General features: G+C 42.8%; 1 protein-coding gene across 2 annotated transcripts in view; it reads right to left on the bottom strand.

Moving 5' to 3' along the window:
• The window catches only part of LOC129822856 (GDNF family receptor alpha-4-like), a 92,592-nt gene that overhangs the window by 20,817 nt on the left and 59,361 nt on the right, over positions 1-12,414 (bottom strand). The window lies entirely within an intron of this gene.

Here is a 12,414-nt window from a genome sequence, read left to right as displayed (position 1 = left end):
TAATACAAAACAATACACACAAAACCCAAAATGAAAATAAAGTAATTAAGAAATATATAAATATTAGAACAAGTAATGTCAGAGTCTGGAATATGAATATACACTCAGTGGCCAGTTTATTAGATACAAGTACTATGCTAGTACTTCCTGGTTTGGGGGCTTATCTAAACGTATGAAGGGGAAGCTCCCGATAGCCCAGAATAAGCTGATCAGGGTAGTATTGAAGGTGAGTCCACGTACTCACATAGGCAGGAGCTGCTTTCAGGAACTAAACTGGCTGCCTGTTGAGGCAAGGATGTCCCAGATTAGACTAGGTTTGGTTTACAGGAGTATTTATGGTCCTGCGCCCAGATATCTAAGCGATTACTTTCCTCATGTTAGGGATGCACACAATCACAGCACCAGATCAGGTGTTGCTGATGTGTGCTTATACAGATTCAGGAGTAATGCTGGGAAAGGTACTTTCTTGTATACTGGAGCCTCAGAATGGAATGAGTTGCCTCTGCCTATAAAAACTATGTCCTCCCTGGACAGCTTTAAAAATAAAGTAAAAATATGTTTGATGTCTTCTGTGCCCATATGAATAACCCCTATGATGTAACTGGAATGATGAGAAAGATGTTCTTCTTCTATGATTTTGTTTTATTATTTCACAGCCATACTGTGTTTGATCTTGTCTCAAGAGGACCACAATGGAAATAACTCCCAGACTTTATTGTGTGTTATCCTCGATGATTTTATTAATGTGCATGTATGGCTTTTAAGTTTAATGTCTGCTTGTTTTTTTAAATGGTCGAATTAATAAACACAACCTCATTCCCTAAAACGGTTCGCTCCTACAGACATTGAGTCACGTGTCCGTAGCTTGCTATATAATGCAGGCAGACAGGTATCAAAGCATTCAGTTACTGATCGATTGAATGTTAGAATGGGCAAAACAAATGACCTATGCCGACTTTGAGCGTCGTATGATTGTCGGTTCCAGGCGCTGCTTTCAGTATCTCAGAAACGTCCGGCCAACTGGGCTTTTCACACACGACAGTGTCTAGGGTTTGCCGAGAATGGTGCAACCAACAAAAAATATCCAGTCAGTGGCTATCCTGTGGGTGAAAACAGCTCGTTGATGAGAGGTCGAAAGAGAATGGCAAGAATCATGCAAGCTAACAGGCGGGCCACAAACAGGCAAATAATGGCACAGTACAATAGTGGTGTGCAGAACGGCATCTCGGAAAGCACAACTCGTCTGTCTCTGTCATGGATGGGCTATTGCAGCAGACTACACCAGGATCCAGGTTCCACTCCAAGAAAAAGCTGCTCCAGTGGGTACACGATCACCAACACTGGACAATTGAGGAGTGGAAAAACCTTGCCTGGTCCAACAAATCCCAGTTCATGTTGCATCATGCAAATAACAGAGTCTGGATTTGGCACAAGCAGCACGAGTCCATGGCCCCATCCTGCCTGGTGTCAACGGTACAGGCTGGTGGTGGTGGTGTAATGGTGCAGGGCATGTTTTCCTGGCACATGCTAGGTCCCTTGATATCAATTGAGTAACGTTTCCATGCTCTGAATAATTCCGGCTGTTCTGGAGGCAAAGGAGGGTCCGACCCGAGACTAAATGGGGGTGCCTAATAAACTGTCCACTGAGTGTGTGTGTGTATGTATATATGTATGTACAGTTGAAGTCAGAAGTTTACATGCAAAATACATTTAAACTCAGTTTCACAATTCCTAACATTTAATCCTAGTAAACAATCCCTGTCTTAGGTCAGTTAGGATCACCACTTTATTTGAAGTATGTGAAACGTCAGAATAATAGTAGAGAGAATTATTTATTTAAGCTTTTATGTCATTCATCACATTCCCAATGTATCAGAAGTTTACATACACTCACAATTAATATTTGGTAGCATTGCCTTTGAATTGTTCAACTTGGGTCAAACATTTCGGGTAGCCTTCCACAATAAGTTGGGTGAATTTTGGCCCATTCCTCCTGACAGAGCTGTTGTAACGGAGTCAGGTTTGTAGGCCTCCTTGTTCGCACACACTTTTTCGAACACAAATGGGCAGAACTATGGGATTGGGGTCAGGGCTTTGTGATGGCCACTCCAATACCTTGACTTTGTTGTTCTTAATTAAGCCATTTTGCCACAACTTTGGAAGTATGCTTGGGGTCATTGTCCATTTGGAAGACCCATTTGCAACCAAGCTTTAACTTCCTGACTGATGTCTTGAGATGTTGCTTCAATATATCCACATAATCTTCCTGCAACATGATGCCATCTATTTTGTGAAGTGCACCTGCAGCAAAGCACCCCACACCATGATGCTGCCACCCCCGTGCTTCACGGCTGGGATGGTGTTCTTCTACTTGCAAGCGTCTCCCTTTTTCCTCCAAACATAACGATGGCCAAACAGTTCCATTTTTGTTTCATCATACCAGAGGACATTTCTCCAAAAAGTACGATCTTTGTCCCCATGTGCAGTTGCAACCCGTAGTCTGGCTTTTTTATGGCGGTTTTGGAGCAGTGGCTTCTTCCTTGCTGAGTGGCCTTTCAGCTTATATTGATATAGGACTCGTTTTACTGTGGATATAGATAATTTTATACATGCTTCCTCCAGCTTCTTCACAAGGTCCTTTGCTGTTCTGGGATTGATTTGCACTTTTCGCACCAAAGTACGTTCATCTCTAGGAGACAGAACGAGTCTCCTTCCTGAGCGGTATGATGGCTGCGTGGTCCCATGGTGTTTATACTTGAGTACTCTTGTTTCAAATCAAATCAAATGTTATTTTTGTACAGATGAACGTGGTACCTTCAGGCATTTGGAAATTGCTCCCTAGGATGAAAAATACTTCTGTAGGTCTACAATTATTTTTCTGAGGTCTTGGCTAATTTATTTTGATTTTCCCATGATGTCAAGCAAAAAGGCACTGCGTTTGAAGATAGTCCTTGAAATACATCCACAGGTACACCTCCAATTGACTCAAATGATGTCAATTAGCCTATCAGAAGCTTCTAAAGCCATGACATCATTTTCTGGAATTTTCCAAGCTGTTTAAAAGGCAGTCGACTTAGTGCATGTAAACTTCTGACCCACTGGAATTGTGATATCACCCAACTTATTGTGGGAAGCTTGTGGAAGGCTACCCGAAACGTTTGACCCAAGTTAAACAATTTAAAGGCAATGCTACCAAATACTAATTGAGTGTATGTAAACTTCTGACCCGCTGGGAATGTGATGAAAGAAATAAAGGCTGAAATAAATCATTCGCACTACTATTATTCTGACATTTCACATTCTTATAATGAAGTGGTGATCCTAACTGACCTAAGACAGGGAATTTTTATTAGGATTAAATGTCAGGAATTGTGAAAAACTGAGTTTAAATGTACTTGGCTAACGTGTAAGTAAACTTCCGACTTCAACTGTTTACAGACAATACCAGTCAAAAGTTTGTCACACCTACTCATTCAAGGGTTTTCTTTATTTTTACTATTTTCTACATTTTAGATTAATAGTGAAGACATCAAAGCTAAGAAAAATAACACATATGGAATCATGTAATAAGCAAGAAAGTGTTCAACTGGTGTTCAATGACTGTGTACATAGAGCAGCAGTCTCTAAGGTGCAGGGTTGAGTGCCGGGTGGTAGCCGGCTAGTAACAGTGATTAAAGTCCAGGGCAGGGTACTGGTTGGAGGCCGGCTAGTAGTGACTATTTAACTGTCTGATAGCCTGGAGATAGAAGCTGTTTTTCAGTCTCTCTGGCCCAGTTTTGATGCACCTGTACTGTCTCTGCCTTCTAGAGGGTAGCGGGGTGAACAGGCCATGGCTCAGGCGGCTGAGGTCCTTGATGATTTTCTTGTCCTTCCTGTGACACCGGTTGGTGTAGATGTCCTGTATGGCAAGCAGTGTGCCCACAGAGATACGTTGGGCTGAACGCACCAAACTCTGGAGAGCTCTGCGGTTGCAGACGGTGCAGTTGCGGTGATATGATCCTTAACTAGCCTCTCAAGGCACTTCATGATGACAAAAGTGAGTGCTACAGGGCAATAATAATTTAGTTCAGTTACCTTCGCTTTCTTGGGTACAGGAAACATAATGGACATTTTGAAGTAAGTGGGGACAACAGACTGGGATAGGGAGAGACTGAATCAACACTTTGCACATGCTCTGAGGACGTGGCTAGGGATGCTGTCTGGGCCGGCAGCTTTGCAAAGGTTAACATGCTTAAATGTCTTACTCGCATTGGCCACGGAGAACGAGAGCTCACAGTCCTCGTGAGCGGTGTTGGCCCATGTTGGCCACACTGTGTTTTCCTCGAAGCGAGCGAAAGGTGTTTAGCTTGTCTGGGAGCAAGGCATGGTGTCCGTGACATCCTGTTCACCCAGTTACCACCAGCTGGTTTCCCTTTGTAATCCGTGATTGTCTGGAGTCCCTGCTACATACTGTACATCTCATGTCCGAGCCGCTGAATTGCGACTCCGCTTTGTCTCTGTACTGACATTTTGCCTGTTTGATTGCCTTATGAAAGGCAGCTGGACTGTTTGTACTCATCCACGTTCCCAGTCACCTTGCCGTGCTTAAATGCGGTGGGTCGCACTTTCAGTTTTGTGCGAATGCTGCCATCTATCCACGTTTTTTTTGGTTTGGATAAGTTCTAATCGTCACAGTGGGAACAACATCCTCTATTCACTTCCTGATGAACTCAGTCACCAAGTCAGTGTATACTACAATTTTATTCTGAGGCAACCCGGAACATATCCTATATCCCAGTCCCCGTGATCAAACAATGAAAAGGGTTCTCATGATTGAACATGGTTGATGTAGATGGGTGCTCATTGCTGAGGCTTTTACAAACAATAGTGAAGTACAGGGGTCTTCACGCTGAGCATGCCAAGATAAGATAATGATCAAATGGTGGATCTGGATGGTGGAATTAAATGGGGAAACAACGGCGAGTGGCTAGAGTACACTGATGATGCGTTTTGACTGTAACATCAGTGTTACACTAGTGTATACAGTACACCCTTGTGTTATACTATGGGAAATTGTGTTACCATAGCTAGGGCTGACAATGAGGACTTGTGAAAAGCAGAATCAACAACCTCTGCATAACAAAACAGTTGCTTTGAGAGAAGGTGTTAAGATTCACGGTTAGCCATTGTTATGTAAATGGTGGCTGAAAAGTACCATTGGCTTGGCTTTGGCCCCAAGAGACAGCAGGTTCGCCGGAGGCATGGCCCAGTGAGACATGCGTGGCGGCCCACGTAGATCGAAACAGAAAAGTCTGAGCCTTTTGGGTAAAACTGAGATAAATCCTGTATGGAAATGTGCCATGAAATCAGGATTAAGTCTTGAACCACATGGACAGCACACTATTTCACATCATCTGCGTAATTATCGCAGCACATGAACAGCTACAGTCATCTACAAAGTTTTAATGAGAATACATGTGAATTGCTTAACATTGATATAAATAGATACACTTGCGAGAACTTAACATTAACAAGTTGACCCCCGCCTGTTTTAGAAGGTGCTTATTTGCTGATGAAACATTTTGAGTGCCGATATCTTCTTACAGAGTTCAGGTATAGCTGTAGAGCAGCGTTCAGGTATAGCTTTAGAGCAGCATTCAGGTATAGCTGTAGAGCAGCGTTCAGGTATAGCTGTAGAGCAGCGTTCAGGTATAGCTGTAGAGCAGCGTTCAGGTATAGCTGTAGAGCAGCGTTCAGGTATAGCTGTAGAGCAGCGTTCAGGTATAGCTTTAGAGCAGCATTCAGGTATAGCTTTAGAGCAGCATTCAGGTATAGCTGTAGAGCAGCATTCAGGTATAGCTGTAGAGCAGCGATTTAAGTCGCTCTGGATAAGAGCGTCTGCTAAATGACTTAAATGTAAATGTAAATGTAGTGGTACGCAGTGCCTAGTGTTTAATTGGCTATATAGGAGTCGCAATTCGAAAGAGCGTTCAAAAGGGAAACAGTTGTTCACATTGAACGTTTCTTCAGTTTCATTGTGCTCTGAAGTGTTACTGTAACGGGTGTCGTCGTCGGATGAAGAGGAATCGGACCAAAGCACAGCGTGGTAAGTGTTCATGACTTTATTTAAACTGAACACTAATCAAAAATAACAACGTGAATGACCGAAACCGAAACAGTCCTGTCAGGTGCAAAACACTAAACAGAAAACTACCCACAAAACACAGGTGGGAAAAAGCTGCCTAAGTATGATTCTCAATCCGAGACAACGATAGACAGCTGCCTCTGATTGAGAACCACACCCGGCCAAACACAAAGAAATACAAAACATAGAATGCCCATCCAAATCACACCCTGATTCAAAATATAGACATAAAAAGCTCTCTACGGTCAGGGCGTGACAGTTACGTAATTCCAGACTATACTCATATGAAACAACAAGATATGCCAAGGTGTTTTTTAATTTTTAACCAATGACGTGGCATTTGTTGATTTCACGGTAAATTCACGTTAGTTGACAACTCACTCGACCAAATGTAAATCAAAACTAGATGTTGAAATTACATCTGTGCACTGTGGGTAACCTTGCCTGAGACCTGAAGACTTAAATGAGCTCCCCAAGCCAATGTCTAGACATTCATTTAGTGGTCTTACAAAGTCTTGTGGCATACATTATACCCAATTTTGAACCCAGTCGGTCACCAAAGCACCACATGCTTCACAACAAAGATGTTCTATGGATACCAAATAGATAGAGCAAGTTGTAGTTTCAGTAGAGAAGTCTGTCACTTTGTTAAATACATTATTGATCCAAATGAGGAATTTGTTTTGTATATACTGTAGTATCCTTAGAGACTTCTAAGATTGACAACTCATGAGACGTAAATACGGTTTAGTATTTAATTGTAACTTAGAATTACATTCTCTAATGCACCTGGCTTAAACTACCTGAAGATTTCTTCAACACAGTTATATAGGCAGACATAGGAAATAGCTACGGATAGCGGGAAGCAAACCCCCATCTTGAGACAATACTGCCATCTATTGGTAAACATAAATATACCAGGTTACTACATATACAATAAAACTTTACCTCATGATCTCAAGGCATGTGAGCCAGGTTGTGTGGAACTAACTTCCTGAGACAAAAGGAGATCCCACAACAATAACTCCAGTCAACACCACCACCTACAATCGCCATGACAACAACAATGCTCCATTTGAACATGCTTCCTCCATTTCTACACTGTGGGAAATTGTGGAGCAAAATTACACCGCGAAAGTTCTATCAATTTCCCACCGACACACTGTTCGATGAGGGGCACCTAAAAGGGTCCGGTATCGTCAACATCTTTCTATCATGTTATGTGTAAGTGTAACACTGTTCGTTGCCTTAACCCCTATAGGAGTATTGACCCTGAGTCACAGCATGGCACTTGTCCTCTATTCAACCAAAGTCAGCTAAGCTCATTGGATAGACTAATGTTAGCCCTTGTTGAACAAAAAAGTGGGTTCTCAAAAGTGAGCCAACTGCTCGGAAGGCGGGATGGTCAGTTACAAATTTGAGGCAAAAGTCCCAGCCCTTTTCTATCACAATTTGTGTCAGTTTGTGCTGCCTCGGCAGAAGTTGTAATAGACACCATACATCATGAATGCAAATGAGGCGCTTGATTTGACATTTCCAATAAGCCCCATCTTAATGTACCAGTGAGTTTAGCCAATTAACCATGTCAGTAATCAATGCCTTTAGAGCACAGGTGTCAAACTCATTCCACGGGGGGCCGAGTGTCTGCGGGTTTTCGCTCCTCCCTTGTACTTGATTGATGAATTAACTTCACTAATTAGTTAGGAACTCCCCACACCTGGTTGTCTAGGGCTTTATTGAAAGGAAAAAACAAAAACCTGCAGACACTAGGCCCTCCGTGGAATGAGTTTGACACCCCTGCTTTAGAGCCTTAGTTAAGTCCTCAGTTTCCTTGCCACATAAATCATGGGGAGATTAGCCGATCAGTTAGCCAGATGCACTTAATGGCCCCCTTCAGCAGAGATCAAATGGAAAAGGAAACTTAATGAACTCTGGTGGAATGTTAGACCTTGCCTATCCCTCTTTCCAACATACCTACAAGGCAGTACGGCTGTGAGGAAATGTATCGGTGTACTTAATGCCTGTCAGAAAGAGTTTTAGAACTCTGAATGTACAATTACCGAGTTTGACATAAAAGCCATATTCGAGCGGGATTAGTTTTACTGGGGGAGGTTGGGTAATGTAATTATTTGCACGAGCACAAAACACCACATCGTAAATGTAGTCGCATGCGGATCTGCCATTTCAGTTATTTTTTTACATGGTGGGAGAGTACCAATTCCAGCAAGAAAATAAAAAGAACTGTCCGTCGGGTAACTCCAAGGTCCTCTGATAATACTAGTCCTTTGCGTATTGCCATCCCTGTGTTTGACAGGTGCTGCTCGCAGTTTGAGCAAGAAAACAATAACTGCTTTAAATAAATTGATGCTTAAAACAAATTGCTGCGTATACATTTCATATGACTGGACTGCATTTATCAACTTTCACAGTGAATACTTTTGTTTTGTGCCAATTATTTGAAGCTGAACCTTGCCAAATGCGTCCGTTAATTAAATGTGTAATAAAAAACGATTGTGCCTAGCCCTATTTAAGGAAACCCTGACTGTAGATGTAGGCAATAGTTCGCAAAGCAGGTCATCCCTGATTCCCCAGTAAGCAAAACTTTTTGGAAATGGCAAGTTCACTTTCTCATCCGTAAACGCATCTTAAGTGAAAATGCATTGTTTAGCAGCACATATCAGCAGGATGGGGGGGGGGGGAATTTTCATTAGTAGGGACGTCGCTAAAATAATGATTATGATCACCCTTCCTCAATTTAAATAATATGAGGACACCAAGCAAAAGTTATCAGTGTAGCTTATTGTCATCTACACATTATGTTGAAATACCTTCATGTCTAGAATAAAAACCTCCAGGCGTCTGTCATAAGTACATTTGAATGGATAAAAAACAATGACAGGGGCAGTTTGGAAAAACTAATCCCGTGCAAATTGTCCTCTGGAATAACACATTCTGGGTAATAATTACACGAAACAAACATATAAACGCCACATGAAACAATTTCAAAGATTTTACTGAGTTACAGTTCATATAAGGAAATTAGTCAATTTAAATAAATTATTTAGGCCCTAATCTATAGATTTCACATGACTGGGAATACAGATATGCATCTGTTGGTCACAGATACCTTTAAAAAAAAGTAGGTGCGTGTATCAGAACCAGTCATTATCTGGTGTCACCACCATTTGCCTCATGCAGCGCGACACATCTCCTTCACATAAAGTTGATCAGGCTGTTGATTGTGGCCTGTTGTCCCACTCCTCTTCAATGACTGTGCAAAGTTGCTGGGAACTGGAACACACTGTCGTAAACGTAGATCCAGAGCGTCACAAACAGGCTCAATGGGTGACATGTCTAGTGAGTATGCAGGCCATGGGAGAACTGGGACATTTTCAGCTTCCAGGAATTGTGTACAGATCCTTGTGAAATAGGGCCGTGCATTATCATGCTGAAACATTAGGTTCTGGTGGCAGATGAATGGGATGACAACGGGCCTCAGGATGTCATCACGCTATCTCTGTGCATTCATATTGCCATCAATAAAATGCAATTGTGTTTGTTGTTTGTAGCTCATGCCTGTCCATACCATAACCCCACCATGGGGTACTTTGTTCACAAAGTTGACATCGCTCTGCCATCTGAACCGGTACAGTTGAAACCATCCATGAAGTGCACACTTCTCCAGCGTGCCAGTGGCCATCGAAGGTGAGCATTTGCCCACTGAAGTTGAACACGACGCCAAACTACAGTCAGGTGCTCACCCTGGTGAGGACATCGCACACGCAGATGAGCTTCCCTGAGTTTCTATCAGTTTGTGTAGAAATTCTTCAGTTGTGCAAACCAACAGTTTTATCAGCTGTCCGGGTGGCTGGTCTCAGACAATCCAGCAGGTGAAGAAGCCGGATGTGGAGGTCCTGGGCTGGAGAGGTTACACGTGGTCTGCGGTTGTGAGGCCGGTTGGACGTAATGCCAAATTCTCTAAAATGACATTGGAAGTTGCTTATGGTAGAGAAATAACATTACATTATCTGGCAACGGCTCTGTTGGACATTCCTGCAGTCATCATGCCAATTGCACGCTCACTCAGAACTTGAGACATCTGTGGCATTGTGTTGTGGGATAAAACTGCACATTTTATAGTGGCCTTTTATTGTCCCCAGCACAAGGTGCACCTGTATAATGATCATGCTGTTTAATCATATTCTTGATATGCCACACCTGTCAAGTGGATGGATTATCTTGGCAAAAGAGAAATGCTCACTAACAGGGATGTAAGCAAATTTGTGGCCAAAATTCGAGAGAAATATGTTTTTTGTGCATATGAAACATTTCAGGATCTTTTATTTCAGCTCAAGGGACTAACACTTTACATGTTGCGTTTGCATTTTTGTTCAGTATACATAACCAATATCTGATACTGAAGTATCAGTGAGATAAATCTTTCACAACCACCCAAACCCAAATAAACAATGCTGGATCCTTTTTTGTTAGTATTTATTAATCTAGCCTACTGGTATGGGACTGCATATCTGATATGTCAGGAAAAGTATGAGTCAGCGTTGAACTTTTTTATTATTACTTTTTTAACATTTATTTATGCAGGAAGTACCATTGAGGTCAGAATACTTCCTTTACAAGTCAGAACTGGAAAATGCAATACAATTACAATGGGAAGAGGTGGAAGGCAGTACTTTGAGAGACTTCTTCAATTGAACTTTAAATTTCCTCATTTTTATTGATTCCCTGCTGGTCTTATTAAAGTCCTTAATAATAAACTCAGCAAAAAAAGAAACGTCCCTTTTTCAGGACCCTGTCCTTCAAAGATAATTTGTAAAAATCTTTAAAACTTCACAGATCTTCATTGTAAAGGGTTTAAAAACGGTTTCCCATGCTTTTTCAATGAACCATAAACAAATAATGAACATGCACCTGTGGAACAGTTAAGCCACTAACAGCTTACAGACGGTAGGCAATTAAGGTCACAGTTACGAAAACGTAGGACATTAGAGGCCTTTCTACTGACTCTGAATAACACCAAAAGAAAGATGCCCAGAGTGTCTGCTCATCTCATCTGTGGGAACGTGCCTTAGGCATGCTGCAAAGAGGCATGGGGACAGCAGATGTGGCCAGGGGAATAAATTGCAATGTCAGTACTGTGAGACGCCTAAGACAGTGCTACAGGGAGACAGGACGGACAGCTGATCGTCCTCGCAGTGTCAGACCACGTGTAACGCCTGCACAGGATCGGTACATCCGAACATCACACCTGCGGGACAGGTACAGGATGGCAACAACAACTGCCCGAGCATCACCAGGAACGCACAATTCCTCCATCAGTGCTCAAACTGTCCACAATAGGCTGAGAAAGGCTGGACTGAGGGCTTGTAGGCCTGTTGTAAGGCAGGTCCTCACCAGACATCACCGGCAACAACGTCGCCTACGGGCACAAACCCACCGACGCTGGACCAAACAGGACTGGCAAAAAGTGCTCTTCACTGATGAGTCGCGGTTTTGTCTCACCAGGGGTGATGGTCGGATTCCTGTTTATTGTCGAAGGAATGAGTGTTACACCGAGGCCTGTACTCTGGAACGGGATCGATTTGGATGTGGAGGGTCTGTCATGGTCTGGGGTGGTGTGTCACAGCATCATCGGACTGAGCTTGTTGTAATTGCAGGCAATCTCAACGCTGTGCATTACAGGGAAGGCATCCTACTCCCTCATGGTACCCTTCCTGCAAGCTCACCCTGACATGACCCTCCAGCATGACAATGTCACCAGCCAAACTGCTAGTTCTGTGTGTGATTTCCTGCAAGACAGGAATGTCAGTGTTCTGCCATGGCCAGCAAAGAGCCTGGATCTCAATCCCGTTGAGCATGTCTGCGACCTGTTGGATCGGAGGGTGAGGTCTAGGGCCATTCCCCCCAGAAATGTCCAGGAACTTGAAGGCGCCTTGGTGGAAGAGTGGGATAACATCTCACAGCAAGAACTGGCAAATCTGGTGCAGTCCATGAGGAGGAAATGCACTGCAGTACTTAATGCAGCTGGTGGCCACACCAGATACTGACTGATACTTTTCGTTTATGTCTCAGTTATTGAATCTTGTTATGTTCATACAAATATTTACACATGTTAAGTTTGCTGAAAATAAACGCAGTTGACAGTGAGAGGATGTTTCTTTTTTTGCTGAGTTTAGAAGTACTTCGCCACTGGAAAGACAAAATAAAGGGTTGTGTGAGTAATGATGATTCATCCAAATGTTCTTGAGCTTTCCCAGAATGCTTTGAGCATA

The sequence above is a fragment of the Salvelinus fontinalis genome, chromosome 2, assembly GCF_029448725.1.
Source record: "Salvelinus fontinalis isolate EN_2023a chromosome 2, ASM2944872v1, whole genome shotgun sequence".
Taxonomy (NCBI): domain Eukaryota; kingdom Metazoa; phylum Chordata; class Actinopteri; order Salmoniformes; family Salmonidae; genus Salvelinus; species Salvelinus fontinalis.
The sequence above is the reverse complement of the archived record's forward strand: the minus strand, read 5'-3'. Positions and strand labels throughout refer to the sequence as shown.